The following is a 21920-nucleotide window of genomic DNA, read 5'->3' as shown; positions in this document are numbered from 1 at the left end:
ACTAAATGAAGCCTAAAAATTCTAGAAAATCCAAATAAGCTTTTGAAACCATTTAGAAGCCAAATAAAAATATTTTGAGCTTATGAAAACATTTTGATATTTTGGAAATAAATATAACTTAAAAGAAATGAAATAAAATCCAAATGAGCTCAAATAAAAACCAATAAAATCAAAGAAAACTCAACAACTCAAAATAAAACATAAATGCCTATTTCCAGCATGAATGCAAACAAACAACTATGACCTAATTCAAATTTGAGTTTGAATTTATAAATAGATTTTTTCCTATTCTAATTAAATCTATAATCTAATCTTGGAAAATTTTAGAAATTTGAGAAATCTAAAAATCAGGGTGTGACAAATGGAAGGAAATTCTATGAGACCCGGTCTCACAGAAAGACCCCCTCTTGTGCATGCCACGTGTTCCTCTCCTTCCTCTCAGTTACACGTGCCAGCTGTTGGATCAGGGAAGGACGGTATGGATCAAGGTGTCGTAGGGGTCTTTCGGTGAAGGGTCTCCTATAATATTCTTTTGTGACAAATCTACCCTCTTAAAGGAATATCGCCCACGTAGCTTCACATCCTGAATGATGACTCCATTGCAGTCTACACATCGGTATTACTTTGGTTCTTGTTACTCTCTCTAATCATTCAATGATTTTCACCGGATACTCAGTATAGGAGAGATCTTCTTGGACATCCAACTCTTCCATAGGTAGCTATTCTTCAATCACTCGTAGACACTTCTTCCATTGAGAAACATGTAAGACATCATGCATATCTGACATTTTAGGCGGTAACTCCAACTAATAAGCTACTTCTTCTCTTTTACCCAATATCTTGAAAAGTCCAATGAATCGTAGTGACCACTTTCCCCTAGGTCGGACCTTTGCCTCTAGCACATTCTGTTATTCCACTGAACTTGGCTAGTCAGCCTTTCCAATAATGCGTCTTTGCTCTTTGTATTTGAATCTATAGCGTTGATGGAAGAGTCTAGCCCCCTTAGAAAGAGCGAACTTCTTTGATATGCATCTCTAGTTCTTGAGATGTAGACAAACTAGAGATAGAGCAGATAACCATTAATATTTCTCGGATAGGACGAGGGGAAACGAATTTCCATTCAAGTCTTAAACAGATTATAATTAAGCCACATAGTTTGATGATACGAAGAGATAACATCGGATTCACATTATTACAAGGTTGCACTTGACATGTTATATATCGCTCTAAACCTCTTGGTGTCTGCTGAGCTTCTTCTACAGTGACATGGTTGACCTTCTCACTAACGAAGTTTTGCTGTCCACGGTCATTTTGAGCGGGCGTTTGACTTCCATCATGTGCTTAGGGTTGAGACTGTGTAGGCTACGGATTGTTGGTGTTGAACTGGTTTGGATACCTCTTGGTCACTATCTCACAAAGTGTCCTTCTTCCCCGCAATAATAACACCTCTTGCCCAAGGAGAGAGTAATTGGGATGTTCTTAGCTTTAGGAGTGACAGGCAGAGTAGAACGAGGTGTTTGATAATCGGAGCGCTGATCAGGTTCTTGAGGTTAAGGTTTGTACTGATTGTTGGGACAATACATGGGCCCTTGAAGAGGAGCTTGATTTGACATACAAGAACGTGCGTTACTTTCTTGTCCTTGGAATGATATTTTCCTTTTCTTCTCATCCAGTTGACGGCGTTTGTGTTCAACCACTAGAGCTTTTTCACCATAGCCTGAAAATTGGCAAACTATTGAGGAAGTAGAGCATATTCTATGGCATTGTTTAGACCTTCTAGAAAATGTTCTTGCTTCTTTTTATATGTGTCCACTTCATTTTGTGCATACCTGGATAACTTAGTAAATTTAGTCACATACTCTCTTACTGTCATAAATCCTTACTTCAGGCTCATGAATTTCTTCTTTTTCAGGCGGATGTCCCCTAATGACACGTGATGAATATGAAAACTGGCTTTGAATTCCATCCAAGTGATAGCAAATAGGTTGTCATGTGCAGCACAATATACCTCACACCAGTCCAAAGCTTGATCACTGAGTTGGTGCAAAGCATAGAGAACCATTTCCCTATCATTGCACTATGCAAACTACAGCTTCCTTTCTATATCCTTCAACCAATTATCTGTATCCATAGGCTCCACTACATAACTGAAGACTGGGGACTAAGTTCTCTTGAATTCTCTAAATCTTGATGGCTGCTGATGAGGTGGGGGGACATAAGTTGGTTGTTGCTGCTACATATGCACCATAATTTGGGTTAAGGCCTGCAAGATCTGAGTATGTATGGTCACATGTTGTTCCATAGTCATTGGAGGAGGTGGCGGTAGGTTCTGGTTGTTGATGTTGTTAGCCTCATTGCTGCCAATGTTGCTCCTTCTTGTGTTTACCATCTGATCAGAATTGAGGAGGAAGGTTGGGGAAAGAAGAGAAAAGACTAGAAGGGGAGAACCCAGCTAACTATTAACAATAGAGATAGTAAGCCTATAGGAAATGTGGCTATGTACTAGATGCTAAAGCATCCCATAACGCACACCAGCACCCAGATAGAAAATCTAAATCACACAAGGCACACAACACAAACACACACTACCAATATCGCTCTAACATTTTCGAAGATTAGGAGAATCCTCCTATGCCTCGAAAAACTAAAAGTGGGAGAAGCATGGAGGTAAATCTTCATGGCTTCAGTGTTATGGTAGATAATTCTTCCTTGTAGCGAAGGTCTTCAATTTCATCATCAGAATCTTCATATGAGGTAGAAGTGTCAAGTGAGATCTTCAAGTGCATCCTTCTCAAACGAAGTAACTGGGGTGGTTTAACAACTTAGAGTTTTGAAAGGAGGAGTATTGGAAATCCATTTTGCTTAATAGATTGGAATAGGTAAGTGGAGAGAGAAAATGAGAGGTCAGAAAAGCACGAGGATGAGTTTTACAAAATAGACATTTAAAATATGACCGTATGGCATGACCATTCTATCTAGGCTTACGTCTTAGGTCAGTATAGCTCTGATACCACATCTATCACACCTAGTTTTAAAGAAACAAAATCAGATGTGGTTTATGTGTGCCTAGGATGTTCAACACATATAAGGACATCACAAATGAAGTAACAAAAGCATTCCTTTATAGAATAAAAGTCAAGAATAAAGGTCAACTCTTACATCAATTGATATATATTGTCTTCTAAGTAGACATTTGTAGTGGAACAAAAGCACTGGTGCCCAACAACACTGCATGCAACCAACCGGAGAACACGCGCCTAGATCGTCACATCCTCGTTTTGACAATCTTCAATATCTTCACTCACTGAGCAGCACTGCACATGTCGCATGGAATAAGAAAAATAGCAAGTGTGAGCACGTGACACGCTCAATAAGTGTACATGAGAATAATGATATGCAGACTTCTAACAATGATAGGCTAACAAAAGGGTTTATTTGCATAAATGCAAGTAAAATAAACAATTAAACTTCAAAAGTATTGATGAATTATTAAGTGAATATAACCTAATTAAACGAACCGTAAATCAATACCCAAGGCTGACTATCCTGTAACCTATAACCATCTTGTACCACCAATACTACCGCACCATAACCATAACCATAACCATTTCACCACCATATCCAAAACTAGAACCATAACCCAAAGCATCTAATCATGTGAGGATCCAAGTCTCCCATGACCATAAGCATGACTGATATATCAGATTTTACACTCTGCAGAGGTTGTCCTGCTTTTCCCATGAGACGTGATTTCATCACCAGCAAGCAAGTGACTAAATTCTCTATTTTACCCGCAATAGCTAGACGCTTATACACTTCCAAGGTGTGTGACCAAGATATCACTGCAAGGCTGTTACAAAGTTTCTTCCAGTATGTGCATGCCCGTTAAGGTTTCACCACCAGGTTTTTACGGAACACACGCATCTATCCTACCAGAAACCCCCTCTTGCGGCAGATGGTTCTCAAGATCATAGATCCATTCCCCACACGTCCACTACCACTAGCTAAATGGTTCTAGCTTAAAAGCCTTCCTCACACATCCAGTCTTACCATTTGTCACGCACAAACTGGAATCCACTAATTAATAAGCGAGGCCCTCCCATAAAAGCTCATGGTTGGTACATTATTTCTTGGACTGTCGCTCCATGAACTGGTCCTTACTTAGGTTACTTGAGCAAATACTAAACCAACGATATAACCATGACCACTATCACCAACATCACTATACTCAAGGCCTAAGGTTCCATGTTTCTAAACCATTAACAAATTAACAATCATTGTTGCTTATGTTCATTAGTCAAATATATGACACTTCTAAATATCCCCGACATCATGTCTAAGCAATTATACCCAAAGGACACCTAACCATAAACAACATAAGCTTCAAGGAATTATAAAAGAAAAATGACTTATTTTGAATAAAACAGAAAGGATATGGGCCTTTTGTAAAATAGAGGGATCTTTTTGTAAATATAGAAAAGTTTAGGGACTAAATTATAAAAAGATAGGGGCTTTCAGATAAATGCAGAAAAGTTTAGGGGCTTAAGTGCAAAACTATCAATTATCTGGATTTATTGGAATTATTTTTATACTAAAAAACCTCTTTTATTACGCAAGCGCTGACTGGACTGCGGACTAGGCTGACACGCCGGCTAAAATGATGACGTGGCATTAAGATGGCTAGGTGACATGGCAAAAACACTAACTGTGTTCAAGAGGGACACGTGTCAGCTTGGGATTGGTGGATGAAGAGGTATCCTATTGATCTAATCTGGAACGCTTAACCTAGATCGGATGGCGAGGCTAAAGGGGATGGCCGGAGGGAATGAACATGGCAGAGCCGAGGGAAATGCGACGGTGCACCCACCGGAGAATACACCGGACAACACTCCAACTACCGGCGGCGACGTTGAGTGACAAAACAGAAGCATGAGGGAGCAGGAGTCCTTTTTGGGGCTTACCGAGGGCAGTGAAGCACTGGAAGGAGGTCGGCGATGATTGGGGCAGCGGTTAAGCTCGAGAGCTCGATGAGAGGACAGTTCCGGCGGTCGGGAAAGCACATTGATGGTGGCACAAGCTTCGGGGAACGCTGGCGGATCCGTTGGGTGGCTTAGACGACGCAAAATGGCACAGGGGTGGCTTGACGGTGAGATCCTCCGAGGCGGTGGCTTTGGCGATGGCAGGCTCGAGATCTTGACGGATTTAGCTTGGGATTCGACAGGTTTGGGTTGGGGAAATGCTGAGGGTAGCGGTCTTGAATATATGGGCAAGGAGGAGGGACTCGTGGTGGATCGGGACTCGAAGGCCGTGACGGATTCGACTCAGACTCTCAGCGGCGGCGTGACGTACTCCGGATCAAAGACGATGACTAGTGCAGGGCCCACATGATAGTGTCACATAGAGGAGGTGGGATGGAGTGGGGGCGCGGGCTGGTGTGCGCGTCTGGCATGACCCAGAGAGGCGGTAGCAGGTGCGCTGGCCGGGGTGGCCGGACCTAGGTGGAGGGAGTGGAGAGGGAGAACATGCCGACTTGGCTGGACCAAAGGGGGAAAGGGGAGGGAGCATGCCGGGTTGAGCTGGGCCGAACCGAGAGAAGGGAAGGTTAGCTGAGATTTAGGATTTCTTTTGATTTGGGAATTCTAGAAAAGAATAAAAGCAAATAAAATCCCAAATAAAATATCAAATGGAACCTAAAAATCCTAGAAAATCCCAACAAGCTTTTGAAATCATTTAGAAGCCAAATAAAAATATTTCGAGCTTATGAAAACATTTTTATATTTTGGAAATAAATATAACTCAAAAAAATCAAATAAAATCCAAATGAGCTCAAATAAAAACCAATAAAATCCAGAGAAAACTGAACAACTCAAAATAAAATCTAAACGCCTATTTCTAGCATGAATGCATACAAACAACTATAACCTAATTCAAATTTGATTTTGAATTTAGAAAATAGAATTTTTCCTATTCTAATTATTTAATCTACAATCTAATCTTGGAAAATTTTAGAAATTTCAAAAATCTGAAAATCAGGGTGTGACAGCTGTGGAGATCCCCATGCCCCTTCGTCCAGATCAGGTGTTGAGATCCCCAGGCATCCAGTTAGGGGACGTCCGCCTTGGGCGACAGATTGACAGATCGCAATCATGCCGCCTTCGACTAGTTGTCTTCACCGCCAATCAAGTGGCACGCGCATGCATGATCCGAACTGCCTCTCCAAGAACATATGACACCATAATTGAATATGCAGATGGATGCGGGCACAACCAAGAAAGGGGAAGGCGGCGGCGGCGGTGACAAGAAGTCCGCCATGGTAGCGAAGCTGCCTATGCCTGTAAACGCCTTCTCATTGGAGTCGGCCGCCTGGGGGCTAGCGGTGGTGCTGCAAATGTTGTTGTCGTATCGATCTGTTGTTGCATGTTGTGGAACACTCGCCTAACTTTGGCTTCTCCTCCTTCCCTTGCCGTTGTCGTCTTCATGCTCGTCGATACGTATCTCTCACGTTGCTGCTGAATCAAATCGAGCAAGCAACCATACTTGTCTATTCGCAGACGACTCTCTATCAGTTCTGAATTGAACAATTTGGCTTGTGATCAGGCATCGACACCATTGACTCGGTTGGGGCGGCCAAGGAGTTGGAGAAGAAGGAGGAGAATAATTAGGGGCAAGGTGATGGCAAGAAGGAGGACAGTGGCTAAGGCAATAAGAACGAGGCAACTGCCGCACGTGGAGGTGCGGTAGGTGTGGGCGCATAACTTTGACAGGGAGATGAAGCTGATCGAGTCACTCATGCCACCAGCTTGTACATGTTATCCTCTCCCCCATTTATTTTGTTACTTAGGCATATATTTGATACAATGTAAATTGTACTATTTCATTCCATGGAGTTCATACGTGATATGAAAGCAAAGTTCAATGCCAAACTCAGAGTTGAAACTAACATTATTACAATAGTTCAAGAACAGAGAACAAAAACAGTTTGACTTAAAAAAGGTAGAGAACTAATATTAATGCATGTATGAACTAAAATTCTCTAAATTGTACAATAATTTTTTATTCATAATTCTACTAAATTTTAACAGGCATATAACATGACAACTCAATTTCATAGTTAATTGTCACCTTCTGGAATTCATATGTTGGTGCCGGTATCTTTGTAATCTGGACTTCCTTTATCACGATTCAGTAGAGAGTTAACCAATATGACAGCTAGTTTGGCCTAAAATTGGTCATATCCTTCTACGCAGTAGGATTGAAAATGAATGTTAGTGAGAGACTCCATATGTGTGCCACTTTTTGTTGATAGGAAATTAATTATGTAGGAATACTTGTGTAAAAATGGTAGATAATCTATTTCCTATCCAATATTCGAAGAATTTAAGCATAAATAGACCAAATGATATGCTGCATGATAAGTGTATATTTATTAGGGCACAGAGTTGTCAAAAAAACATATTTTGTTCAGAAGTAATCATTTCCAATGTTAATTTGCATTCGCATATGTACATATTCATACTTTGGCCAATCCATAACCGGGTTGTCCTTCCACTTGGTGTCTGTAAACAAATTTAGCCGAATGACGATGTTCAAATGCTTCTGCAGTCCTTGCAATTGTTTAGTGACCAATATTAGCAGTAAATGTAAAACATGTAATAATGTTAGGGAAGGAGAAGTAGGAAGTAGTAATAGATCACCACACGAGTTAGGTCAACGCGTCTGCTTCCAGTACCCATTGAGTCGAGTACCTGTATCTCGTGTTTATGGGCGTTGAAAACCGCTAGATACCAATGGGATTCATGAATATTAATTGGATAGAAAATCTGAACAAAGCACAAGTAAGCTATATACATAGATAGAAAAAAGCTTAAATTTCATAAGGAAGGATGCAAGTTTTACCGTATCATGCTTCAAATGCCCGCCTTACAATGAAGTCATGTTGAGTTTTATCTTCTTCGCCTATTGAAAAGTTTACATCTTGTCCATCTCGTTTTAACATGTTGGCAATGTATGCTGTCTCTAAGTAGACTTGTCCATCTTCCCTATTCTATAAACTAGCTACATCATTTTAGAAGGTGGATGTATGCATTTGCGGTCTGTAGTTCGAAGAAACATGGTTGACATGTAAAAAGATGTACATATCTCATTGTTAGATAAGTTTATGTTGAATTAGGACTTTTTGTAAAGATGGGCGTAACTTGCTGTTGCCGTAAGCTTCTAAATCTAGGAGACATTGCAAATTGTACTTTGTTGCTTTGTAAGTAAAGTAGTCCACCAAAGTTTTTTTTCTAGCGCTGAGTGTATATATTGAACAATCGGTAAGTCTTCAGTGGAAACCATATAGTCTGCAATGGTCAAGTAAAAATAGAAAATAGTGACATAATGGACTTAATGTAGGAAAAGAAAATGACAATAGCCGCATAGCAAATAAGTGTACCATATGAGGTAATTTTCGTTGATTTTGGCTCCATTTGTTGGTTCTTTTCTTTGACGATTTTTGCTATATTTTGTGTTGGCTTGTCGTGGTACGCTTCGTATGCATACTGTAATAGGTAAATTTGGCGTTTGATTCATGGATTGGCTTGGGTTCGCTTCCTGATGGAGGCCACTTTTGCTCGATGATGTTTGCGTTGTTTCTTGGTGTCTTCTGTTTGGTCTGGTCAATTTGAGAGATGTTGTTAGCATACGATGCATTATGTTGCTGCACATACTTGATATGAACAAGATTATGAATAAATAAGAAAATTGTTATAGAGGTTATACGGTAACATATTAAAGTGCATATTGCAGCTCTCAACTAAATTTAACTTGGGATGTAACCAGAAGTTAATTTGCCATCCATGCTTTGTGGTATGGCCTCCACCTCTTCTTCAATGACGGTGCACCTTTCGAAACAATCTTCTTTTGATCGAGAACTTTGCTTGTAGAGGGTTGGTTGACCCCTGAAAAGTGCATCGGCAAAGGCCCAACATATGTCGCCTCTATGCTATCTTGGTTCTTCATGTCTTCGCAGATGACATCATCAAAGACCTTCATGAGCCTCTTCGTAACCTACACACTCCTCGAAGCCTTGAATAAAGCAAGATTACCCTTCTTGCGGAGGGCATGAAAACAGTTCATTTGCTCTGACCACACCTCTATTTTGCTACCTTTCTCATACGAGAATGCTCTGCTCCCTTGCATCACCCACCTACGACTAACACAACAAGGAGGAATGGTGTCTATATGGGCGGACCTCATAACACAACATATGTATCTGCATGGAATGCCTACAATGTCCATCATTCAGCAATTGCAGCTAGCATTAACCAAGGAAGAGCCATCAAAGGAACATGTCACATTAACTGGGATTTCACCCTTACCTTTTGATGCAACTTCATACCTTACACATCCATTGTTCCACGTCACCTCTGTAACCTCCCATTTATATAGTCTACACATCTGCTCCCTCACCTTTGGGAACATCGCCGATGTGAAAATACGTGCAATCCTTTTCTCAAACAGGTTGGTAGTTATATCAGTGAAGGGGATAGAAGTCAAGGCTTTTGCATCAAGCTCAACCTCATCCCTATGTATGCTTGACACATAGGACTGGTAATGCTCAACTAAGTCAATGAGCAACATCTTCCGGTCCAGATGGTTATGAAGCCTTGAGTTAAGACTCTCACTCCGTTAATTGCTTTGCATGCCCAAAAAATGTCTCCCTTTCGTGTATGTCGCAGACCACTTGTTTCTAAAGCTCTTACATCCTCCACATCCATAGCTTATTTTCTTCTTTGAAAATATGGTTTGCTTTATAATCCACCCAACATCTCTCAAATTCATCTACATTCATTATATGGTAGATGAACTTTCCGAAGTCTCTAAACTTTTGACCACAGAGACGTTTAATCATGTTCTACTCTATGTGCCAACGACACAAACGGTGATTGGCCTCGGGCATAACAATCTCAATTGCTTTCGCCATTGCAACGTCCCCATTTGTGATCAATGACTTTGGGTGTCTCTGGTGCATTGCCTCCAAAAATGCTTCAAGCAGCCACACATATGAGACAATTATCTCATTAGAAACAATACCACATCCAAATAGAACAGTATTGCGATGATGATCAACTCCAATAAAAGGGATAAATGGAAGATTGTACCGGTTCATGCGGTACGTACTATCGAATACCACAAGGTCACCAAAGTCTACCTGCGATGGTGAATCTGACCAGAAAAGATTTTGAAGACGCCCTTCTTCATCTACATTGTATTTGAAATAAAACTCTAAATCTTGGCCTTGCTAAACTTACATATAATTCAAAACATAATCTGCATCATTTCCTTCAATTATTTCCTTCTTCTCCCTTGCAAAAAAGTTGTACAAGTTTTGTAGTAGAAAAGCTATCTCTCCGGGACAACCATGGCTCTTCTCCATGACATCCATTATCTAACATGGACAAAGGCCACCCAGTTCCAGCTGGATTGCCTCGGCTTTTAAGCATCATTAAGCCCACGGTGTGATCGCAATACAAAAACATGATTCGGTTTTGCAAGCGGGTGATAAAGGACATCCACAAAATCCTTAATCCTTAACATACCATATGCCACTCTTCTCACTCATCTGGACATCGAGTCTAGCCGCGCATCCATAACAGATTACTAAGTGTGGCTACCTTTTTTGATCCGTCCTTACAAAGTACTCCAGTGACCTATATCCTTTACATGAGAAAACTAATCTCCATATCACCTCCTCTGTGCGACTGTGTCTGGTCTATTCCTCATATTGTCCTTTCTAACACTAAACCCTTTTCTGTGTGCATAATTATTATAGAACCCATTGAATTTGTGTTCGCTCCTAAACGTCTGGTTTGCAACAAAGTTATATTCCTCACTTTTCTCCAGGCTAACGTACCCTTTCACCTTATCAGCCATAACCTATTCAAAACAGCTACTCAAAACCATTTCACTATTTTTTTAGAAAAAAAAAACATCAAAGTAACATGATTTCAATACATTACATTAACAACCAAAAAATGTCATGCAATGTGCATTAATAAGATGATTTTCAATAGTTACATGCTTACAGTACAGTTAAAGCAACCAAAACAATCTAAATCATGTTGATCAAATTATTGCTAATTGTTCATTTGTATGAAGCAGTATTTTAAGACATAATTGAAAGACATTTATCTAGATGATAAAGTCTATATTATTCAGTCTGAAAATATGGAGCAACTAAAAACATGTCCACTCAGAAATGAGGGGATCATAGTCACAAGCAGATCACACTGAAAAAGGTGATTTGTTTGCTTGTCAGGCAAAAAAGGAAGACATGTAATCAGCAAACAGAAAAATGTGGTCACAAATCAATTAGGGAGATTAAGGCACTACATTTTAAGACATGATGAATGGGATCTTTACTTTATATACGGTCCATTCCTCAAAGGATATGGCTTTTTTTTTGTCATATTTTCTTTTCATACATGCACAACAGTAAATAACCTTTAGAATGGAAAATTAAAATGAGACAAAAATTTGTCCCTTTTTTTAATAACGACATACAAGATTGGCAAGTTAAATAGAAAAAGCTAACTATCAATTCATCGAACACCTTATGTGCACAAATATTGCATTGTATCTGTAGAAATTATTGAGCCCTCCTTCGCTGATGACAGCACCGAGACGTGATTGCCTGAGCAACCGTGCACCACTTCCCTCCCCTCCCCACCTATGGTCTGGCAAGGAACACGCCAGACGCCTGCAACCATCCGGTGGCGGCACTACTTAGCAATGAACAGCTGCGCCAAGATGCCATGGCCTCGCGAGGGAGGTGTCACATCGTCATGCGGTAATGTGCTATGGGGAACACAAAGGGGCCCATGGCGCCGCAGCCTGCTCATTAAGCCATGGAGTCGCTTAGGTGATGGTGCTGAAGGGTTTGGCGGCTTTACAGGATGGCAAAGGAGGACGGCTAGGCAGCGGCAAGAATCGGCGACTAGCAGATGATCTTGCATCGCGCGTCGCCACGGGATTGCGTGTCTCGTGTCGCCGATCAGTGCTGTCGCCCCTGATTTCCCCGACGGCCACACCTAGATTACTTCCCCGGCAGCGGTAGATGGAGCAGAGAGGCGCGGGCTGGGAGGCAGGGGGAATGGCCGACTGGCAGATGGTGCATAGGGACACGGGTCGGTAGACGCCAAGGGATCACACGTCTCACGTCACCGGTCTCTGCTGCTATCGCCTGAGATTGTGCTTCCGACAACAACTGCCCGATCGGAAATAAGTAAATTCCTAAAATCGTATGACAATTACAAAAATATCCATACATATCAACGCACGGATTTACTCCATACTAGTGCCTCACTAGTATCAGGCACCATAAAGGTCCTCTAATAATGTGGTATGAAACGTCCGGTCCGTTTTGCCGTGGCGCATAAGGGTCGGATACGATCTGCAGCGCCGTGCTGATAGCGACCATTTGAGATCAGTTCATGGAAGAGTATCGCATGCTAATGAATCTTAGTAGTACTAATTTTATTGTCAGGCGTGCATGCGTCTGATCAGTTTTCTTAGCCGCAACTAACTGTGTAACTCCACGATCTAGCTGGTTAAACACATGGGCGAGGCGAGACGATGTTTAGGAGGTGTTGAGGTGAGCTTGGGGAGTACATGATCAGCACTCAGTAGGGACATACGCATTTGGCATTTGGTACGGAGAGATTGTTTCGAGTACTAAGGAATGTGCTAGGTGATTTTGCTGCTTGGCTCGCAAGGCTACGACGGTACAGTTCCTGCGACCACACGCATGGCTATATTTACTCAAGTTGACAAGGCTTTGCTACGGCGGTTGGTATCGGTCCAGGAAATATATGTAGCTGCAGAAAGTCATGCGGAATGTGCGTGTACGGATACTGAAAACAACACCTGAATCGCTTGTCGAATGCGATATCTCGGATTTCCTGCACGTTTGCAGAGGACGAACGTCCCAACATAATTCGCAGCAGGGCAAACGTTGCTGACAGAATGGTGTGCTGCAACGGCCGAACTAAATGCAGAAGATAGAATCTTGTTTTCAGAGAAAACGAGAGGATAGAAAATAGTACTAGTGCCCTTTCTTTGTCAAGGATGACACCGTTTTTGCATGCATTCATGTGATGACACCGTTTTTTCAGTAAGTCTGTAAGTGCATTGCAGAGAACTGTTCGAAGAAATATTGATTCCTCTGTCAGCTCACCTACCCATCCGTGTATAAGTGCATGTTCTACGATCCAAGGGAAAGTAAGTTTCGGATGAGTGAAAAGAGCGCTGTTTCAATCCAAGGGAAACTAAGTTTCACCATGGTGCAGATCTAGAGCTTAAGATCAAACAACTGACACAAAAACACTCTGACAGTACGGGATGCAGAGAAGGAGTGATTAGCTTCACGTAACATAAACTGTAGTGGTGTCTTATCACGCTCAAAAGCCCGTACCAAAAGCATCAAGTTATTAATCCTACTACAACTAACATGTCACTAGCAGGTGGAAGCTTGGAGCATGTGCAGGTCAAAGCGCAACCTTCACAACTGCTGCACTTCCACTGGAAGCGGTAACCTAAGCCCACTAGATGCATCTCAGGTACGCTTGTAAATCGGGCCCAACTAAAGGGAATCCAGGATAAGGTGTTACCGTCCTGCTGCTGGTACAACCTGTATCTTGTGTAGCCGGTGAGCCATGATTCTGTTCCCGTGTAGCAGGTAACAATAGCACAAAATGATGCAAAGTGTGACCCCAAAGCCTAGAAAGCTTGCGCGAGCGTAAGGTTGCAGTCGTAATGCAGTCCAGCAAATCTGAATGCCGAAGGGATCATGGGCATCGAGAATTGTTACGAGAGGAGACAGAGGCGAAAGGCCTTGTGATTTCTCGGCCCGGCCTTTCCAGCGGCAACACACGCATGTAGCCCACTAGTGGATCTATTTTAATTCAACTCAATCAACTAACTAGTTATTTTAATTAAATTAAAATAATTAATTAGTTAATTAAATTGTACTTAATATAGATCCACATATACTATCTCCATTTTTGTTACTTGTCACCAGGTTTTTACTGTAGCAATTTTGATTTTCTGTTTTTTTTCTACGAAAAAATTATAAATATTTAAAAGTATACAATACTAATGAACTACATTCGACAAATCTAATGATACAAAATTCTAAATATCTAAATTTTTCGTAGAAAAAATATAAGGTCAAAATTGCTAAGTAAAAAATTGATTATAAATAAATGAAAACGGATGTAGTATGTATTAGTGCACGGCGGGCTGCTTTTGGAGCGAGCTTTTGCCTGTTAAGGCAATGCGGACACCCGTGGAGATTATGCCATGACGGCCCAGCCCAGGACGTGTAGGCTCGGCTGGCCGGCGGAAGCCTCCTCGCCTCCTCCGCCGAGTGGTGCGGGGACAGCCCGGCCGAGTGGGGGTCACAGCTGTCAGAGAAATAACAACACGTGAACACGATTTGTTCAAGTCATAGCTTGACAAAATGCCCATCATTCGCCGCCGGCAACCAAGAATCAACTGCGGATATGCTCGACGCCGCCGCATCGATTCCACTTTTGCCGTGTCAACGCAGCGGACTCCAATGGCTGCGCTGCCGAAGGTGAGAAGGGAAGCTGCTCCTCTTTCAGTTCCTTACCTTCCACCACAAAAGGACAATCGAGGCAAAAGCACAAGAGCTGGTTCTTTCGACGACCTTTGAGCGGTTTCGACGACCTTTGAGCGGTTTCGACGGCCTTTGAGCGCTTCCGAGTCTTCGTGGCCACCTGCACGTTCAAGTGTCAGTCAAGAAAAGGCTCTTTTTCTTGCACCGTCCCCTAATAAACTGACCTCTCGCTGCCGCAGAGTTGGCACTTCGCCGCGTCCACGGATAAGTTCGATTAATCTGAATCGCACGTCGTCCTACTGCACATGATCACTCGGTATTTCACTTGTTATACTTCGATCGGCCTGCAGGCTGCAGCTCAGCCTTTACAGATGAAGTTCACATCGACCACATGACGCATGTACGCTGAATAGTCACAAACATACACACATTGAAAAATCAAACTATTGCGTATGCAAATGGTGAAGCAACGAAGGAGACATGTTTTAGATCTTATTTGATAGAGTTTCAGTTTCAAAAATCTTTTGTGCTAAGTATTTTTAGCTCTAAGAATTTATGAAACTAGATCTTTAGATATACTAAGAATATTTAAACGAGCTATCTTGATTCTATTTTAATTAAAAATAATGATTTAAGTCACTTTATTATAATCTACAACCTTAAAATTTGATGTGGAGTTGGAAACCAGAGCTCTGAGAAATGGAGTCTTAATCTCTGCCATTCCTTCTTGGACCCAACAGTGACCGTTGAGATGCTGAAATGAGCCGTTTCGTCGGAGCAGACCTCTGTTGGCAAATCATGAACATGCCTTCAGTCGCATTGTCTGCACGTTTCTGGAAGAGGCATAGCATCAGCGTGGGACATTCCTCCAAACAGATGCCTGCTGCACATGCATGTACTGGCGCGAAACTAACCAGACACACCATGCATGCACAGAGCTCACTCTGCAAGTTGCAATTTTGTGTTTCAAAGAACTCTGCAAGTTGAATTGCTTGATTGTGTCAATTGCACCCAACATGACATTGTTGTACATTACTATATGCTTCCATTAGACCTAATACGCTATGAAAGGTGTAGTAATACGCTATGTTGTATCAATTGGGAACCTATCGTCCCCATCAGAGCTTGCTCTTTCGTTGTCAGGCTGATGCTACACCACCGCATGCCCATTTTCAGATGATGCTTATTCGTGCATTTTGCATTAATTTAGCAAGCTGAGCTAATTTCTTGACTTGGAATGTTTCTCCTCCCATTATTGTATCTGAGGAGCTGAAAGTAATAAACGTAGTGTGCGATGCCAACGATGTCTGATCCAAGGCTCGACCGGTTCGCCCCATCTGCGCTGTCAGCGATCAGTTTGATATACCAAATTAAGGGAAGCGACTTTGCACTTTGCTTGTGCGACTCATAACTCGCATTAGATTATACTGTCGACCTGAACTAGTTTTTCTCTTCTTCTTGCAGAAAATGGTCGAAGTGTCAGTCATTCAAAGAGGCTCATGCGTACAAAGGATCGACTTATGCGTACCTGTGTGAAGTTGAGACGAACGGTAACTTGTTAGTGGAGATGCAGTACTCGAATCAGTTACGGTACCAATTTAGTACTGTAGCGATTATACTTACTCTATCAAAATATAGTACGTGTTAGAATTTAAAAAAGACTTTAAAATATAATTTAATCATTAATTTATTTTGCAATATACTATTAATTGCTATAAAATCAATATCGTATTAAAAGATCTATGAAATATGAATCTTTTGATATAACTTATATACATTAAAATATATGTATAATCTGACTAATTATTGATTAAAATTTACAATTTTGATTTTTTAAAATCCGAATACGTCCTATATTTTAAGACAGAGAAATACTATTTATAAAAGTGTTGTATTATTAAATTTTATTCATCCATCTAGGATCCGATAGTTTATAACATTTTGAAGTCGGAGGATGTCAATTCCTACTTAGGACGACAAAGGGCTCTTGCCCTTTGCTTCAATTTAATGGTTAAAACCAACTCGGTGGCCTCCGAACGGAGATATCAAGTGGCAGCGGAGAATATCTCAGTACATATGTCAACCATGAACTGAAGGCAGAGATATTTTGTGCATCTCGATTTTTTTTCACCGATTAATGTTTTGAAGTACACTACTCCTTCCGGTGACGAAAGAGTGTCGCTTTGAAGGTAACAGCTGCATCCTGCAGTAAGTGTATTCGCCACGAATACGAGCTACCTAGCTACCGAGCATAATTCAAGTGGATCTCTGAGCCTCTGACCAATGGAGATTTATTAGGTTTGTTCTAACAATTTCAGCAAAAGATTAGTCGAATCAGTATATCGTGATGCATTGATCGATTATTGAGTTAGATGCTTTGTATAATACCTATGGTCCTCTTGCTAAAGATTATATACGATCATCACAGTTGATGTTTGATTGCATAAATAATGCACGCGCGAACCTCGTGATACATACCACACACAGAAGGACAGCAACCACATGTAGATAGTTCACACGAGGCATGATAATTGATAAACACATACGCCAGTTGTCGACAAACAAGTGGTAGGAGATCGAAATTATCCATCATCGCGTATAGGTGAATGCCACATTGCCACTCATGGCCACTTCAGAAATTTTGTGATCGTTGAAAAAACACCCAAGTTGTCGGATCATCGTCGGCACGCTGACACACGCTCACCTTAATTTGATTAGTTTGATTTTGTAAAAGTATTCGTAATTCTGAATGAAAACAAAGAAGTTTTAGCTGGTTGTTTGCACTATAACTGTACCCATATTGTCCAAATCTGAATGAAAGCTCTTGATCTAAAGGGAAAAGGTTTAGTTTGTGAGGAACTACGTGGAGAAGTGTTTTGATTTATATGTGATGAGGTATTGACAACAGTTGATATATCTTAAACTTGATTAGCATATGTTTGTTGATACTTGTTTTGGTTTATGTCTAGCTCGAGTTGGCGGTGTTTTGAATCGGTAGATTCTTCTCTGTACGCAGAAAAATTACATAGCAAAAGTTCTGGTGTGAACATCAGATGTTCTGGTGTTCATCGAAAGTTTCAATGTGGGCAGTATGTACTTGCTGGACTATTTCTTGCAGAGAGAAATTTTTCGGGTGAATTTGGAGATCAATGCACCGAAAGGTCCGGTGAATGCGGTGGCTACACTGAAGGGTACCACCGGAGCATTTTTAGCGCTGATGCAGAAATGAAATCAAATACCAGATGGTCCGGTGATGGACTTTAAGAGCACCGGAGTAATTCCTGCAGAGAGGTTGCAGAAGTGTGCTTCAGTGGATTGGCATACATCGGATTATCCGTGATGAATATGAGATCATCGGAAGCTTCCATCGGACTTTTCTTGCAGAGAGTAAATTTTCCTAAAACAAATAGTGTTACACTCACCGAATGGTCCGATGTTCAGGAGTAGAACACACCGGAATATCCAGTGTTCACATTTTCTATAGGATGTGCTCTGAGTTGAAGTTTTTAATTTTGTGCTAACCTGAAGATCTTTTGGAGTGTGAAAAAAATGTGTTTGCTTGTTTCAATGTGTGCAGGTGATGAATGCAACTTGGCGGTCGACAGTGGATGATCGGGGCTAAGCGGGTGCTTAGTATCGGACGATCAAGGAGGGCTAGACAGAGTCAAGAGTGATCCTAGTTGTACACAAGAAGGTCAAGCAAAACACGAAATGTAGGATGAAGATGGCGTGTTAATAAAATCAAGCGAATAGGATATCGATGCAAATGACAAGGCGGCCCGAGGGATCAAGAGCATGAGACTTGCCGGCAATTAAGATCGCAAGACGGAGGACACACATCATCATCGGAGCACTTGCTTCAAGTGAAAGCAAGTGGCGGCTAGTCATGCTTTGAGAAGCGTGCTAGGGTTTCGTGGTTTGGTCTCAAAATCATGGGAGAAATGGAGGAGTACGTGGCACATCGGAAAGCTTGCATCGAGGTGAAGCTAAGTCATAAAGACGGCCGTCCGATGAATGGAGAAGAAAATTGATTAAAATATTCTCAATAGTAGGTAGAAGTGTACTACAAGAGATGAGTATTTTGGAAAAAAGCTAGGCAAACACCCCAAGTTTCCTAGGCCTATAAATAGAGGGTAGAGCTATAAGAGAGGATGAACCAGCCATTTGAGCCCCTTGTGTCACCTATATGAGAGCATTGCGCTAGGATTTTAGTGGAAAAAAGGATGAGTGCTTAGCCTATGTAACATATGAGAGTTTTGAGAGAAAAATCTTTATAATCCACCTAAAATAGGGCTGATCTTTTTGAGTCATGAAGTTTATGCTTTAATTCCCCTCCTTCTAGTTTCGCTCTTTTAGTTCTCTTGCCTTATGTGTAAGTTTTTTTTTCCAGTTTTGATTTTTGTTTTTATTTTTTGGCTGAAATTTTAGCACCTTACGAGATCATTCTTCTATTTGCTAGAGATATAAATTACACACGGTTATGTGATGGGGTCTTAAATCCTCTTGCCTCTAGATAATCAACTTAGAGAGTTTCTTTGCTCGGTGTTCATCTTTCTTGTTTCTTTGCTAGTTGTGATCTTTTGAGTGCTAAGACGTATGGATTGATTTTAAATGAAATCTATGGTTCATATACCATATGTGGTATCATGTTATCTCGATTTTCTCTTGTTAAAACTTTTCTTGATTTTTGCTTCCGCTTGAGTTTTGAGGTTTGTTGGGTGATCCAAATAAGACCATCGATTTTGAAAGAAATTTGTTGATGTACCTATTCACCCCCTCTAGTCGATAATCTTGTTCTTACAATTGGTATCAGAGCCAGTTTGATTACTTGTTGACCTTAACCGGCTTTATGATCCGTAGGTGACATGGAGAGAAGTGAGAATATTTTGCTGTTTGATGGGTGTGATTTTTTGTACTGGAAGGTACGCATGGAGGCTTATCTTCTAAGCCAAGAAAGTGCAATATGGGAAGTAGTTGATTCCAACTACGAGATCCCTACTACTCGCACGACTCAGGTTCAAATCGTATAGTATGAGGCCAATAATAAGGCTAGAAATATTTTGTTCACTAGACTAAGTCGGAATGAGTTGTTAGGATCCAGCACCTCCATACTGCTTGGGAGATCTGACATACTCTGTCTTTCATGAAGGCACTAATCAGATTAAAGCTAGACGCTAAAGCATATACAACTAAGAATACCAAATATTTGTGCAAGGTACCGGAGAGTCTTTGGATGTGATGTTTGCTCGTTTTGATGAGATTGTTAGCGATCTTTGATCAACTGGTGTTTTTCCCTATTTTGACCATGAGAGAGCAATCAAGCTTTTCTATGCTCTTTACAGTAGCATATGGGAAGTGAAGATCTCCGACATTGGAGAGTCTACAAGTTATGACATGTTGACTTGTGATGAGCTCTTTAGTAAGCTCAAATCCACCGAGATAGCCAAGGAGGCTCGGATTGGTCTCGAAAATCCCATATCTTAGAACATGGTGTTGGTTTCCGGACCTAATGGTGGCAATTAGTCTGCAGCTGACTTTTCTTGGGCTAACACTTCATTGAGTGGATTTGCTTTGTCATCCTTGGTTTATGTCATAGAGGAGCAAGTGAATGCGCTGGATAATAAGGACATTGCGCTGATCGTAAAGAAGTTCACCCACTTCTACAATAATCATCGAGATCGGAGGAGGGGTGGTTCTCATGCCTTCTTTGGGTGCGGTGATACTACTCACTTCAAGGAGGACTACCCTAAGCTCAAGAAGAGGGAGGACAATGACTACGACTACAACAAGCACAAGAAGAAGAATAAAAAACCCTTCTTCGAGAAGAACCATGACAAGATGGCTAAGAAGATGGCCAAGGTGGCTTCTAGGGTGTTCATGGCAACTCTCAGTGACATTGACACTTCTTTCAGTGATGACGAGAGCTTGGAGGAGGATGAACTGTAAGCAAAGAACAAGAAGAAGGCCATGGAGTTCACTTGGATCTTCTTATGCTCGATCTTGGATTTGACTTCTTATGAGTTACGCTTTGGGAGGAAGCCAAAAGTTTCACATTTGAGAGTTTTCGGTTGTCGTTGCTTCATCCTAAAGCATGGTAACCTTGACAAGTTTGAGTCGTATTCTTTTGATGGTATTTTCTTAGGATATTCTCTTCATGGTCATTCTTACAAGGTCTTTAATCTTGACACTAACACCATCATAGAGTCCTGTGATGTAACCTTTGATGAATCAACCATCTGTGCTAATTCTGTCTTTAAGTGTGCAGATGATTAGGAGATGATCGAGAGCATCTTTGTAGATAACAACCTTTCAGCTCTCAGTGAGGATGAGGATGATTCACTATTTCTCTCGACCACACCTGCTTCTGAGCTGGCACCTGCTTCTTTTACTCCAATAGAGGGTTCTGCCGCGTCTACTTCCACTTAAGTTGCTTTCAGGCCTACATCAACAGTGTTTGAGGGGGAGGTACACTCACAACGTGAGGCCCCTCAACACATTCAGCGGCGACATCCTCCACAAATGATGATCGATGACATCAATTAGAGGGTAACGAGATCCAAATCTAGTTCTAGTTCTCATTTTACTGATTCTGCATTCGTTGCTTCTTTTGAGCTCCATGATGTTGGACATACTTTATCTGATTCAAGTTGAGTCAATGCTATATATGAAGAGCTTGAAAATTTTGAGAGAAGCCATGTTTGAGTCCTTGTAGATCCACCCCCTAATGTTCACACCATATGCATAAATTGGGTTCTAAAAAATAAACAGGGGGAGGATGGGTCTGTAGTGAGATACAAGGTTAGACTAATGGCTCAAGGTTTTTCTCAGGTAGCTAGACGATAAGCCATTAGGATCCTCCTGACATTTGCGGCATCCCGAGGTTTCAAGTTGTACCAAATGAATGTCAAGAGTGCTTTTCTTAATAGTTTGATTCAAGAAAAGATCTATTTTGGACAACCCCTGGGCTTTGAGCACCTCAAATACTCATATAGAGTTTACAAGCTTAGAAAGATTTTGTATAGGCTTAAGCAAGCACTTAGAGCTTAGTATGATAGGCTTAGATCTTTCTTTCTAAGCATGGGTATGTGATAGGGTCAGCGGATAAAACTTTGTTCACTCTCAAGCATAGCAAAGATTTCTTACTTGTTCATATATATGTGGATGATATCATTTCTTATGGCTCTTCTCATGCACTTGTGGTCAAGTTTGTAGAAATTATGAGCAGGGAGTTCGAGATGTCGATGATGGGCGAGCTCAACTTCTTCCTTGGACTGCAAATCAAGTAATGCAAGTAAGTTAC

Source organism: Phragmites australis, chromosome 3, assembly GCF_958298935.1.
Source record: "Phragmites australis chromosome 3, lpPhrAust1.1, whole genome shotgun sequence".
NCBI classification, from domain to species: Eukaryota; Viridiplantae; Streptophyta; class Magnoliopsida; order Poales; family Poaceae; genus Phragmites; species Phragmites australis.
The sequence above is the reverse complement of the archived record's forward strand: the minus strand, read 5'-3'. Positions refer to the sequence as shown.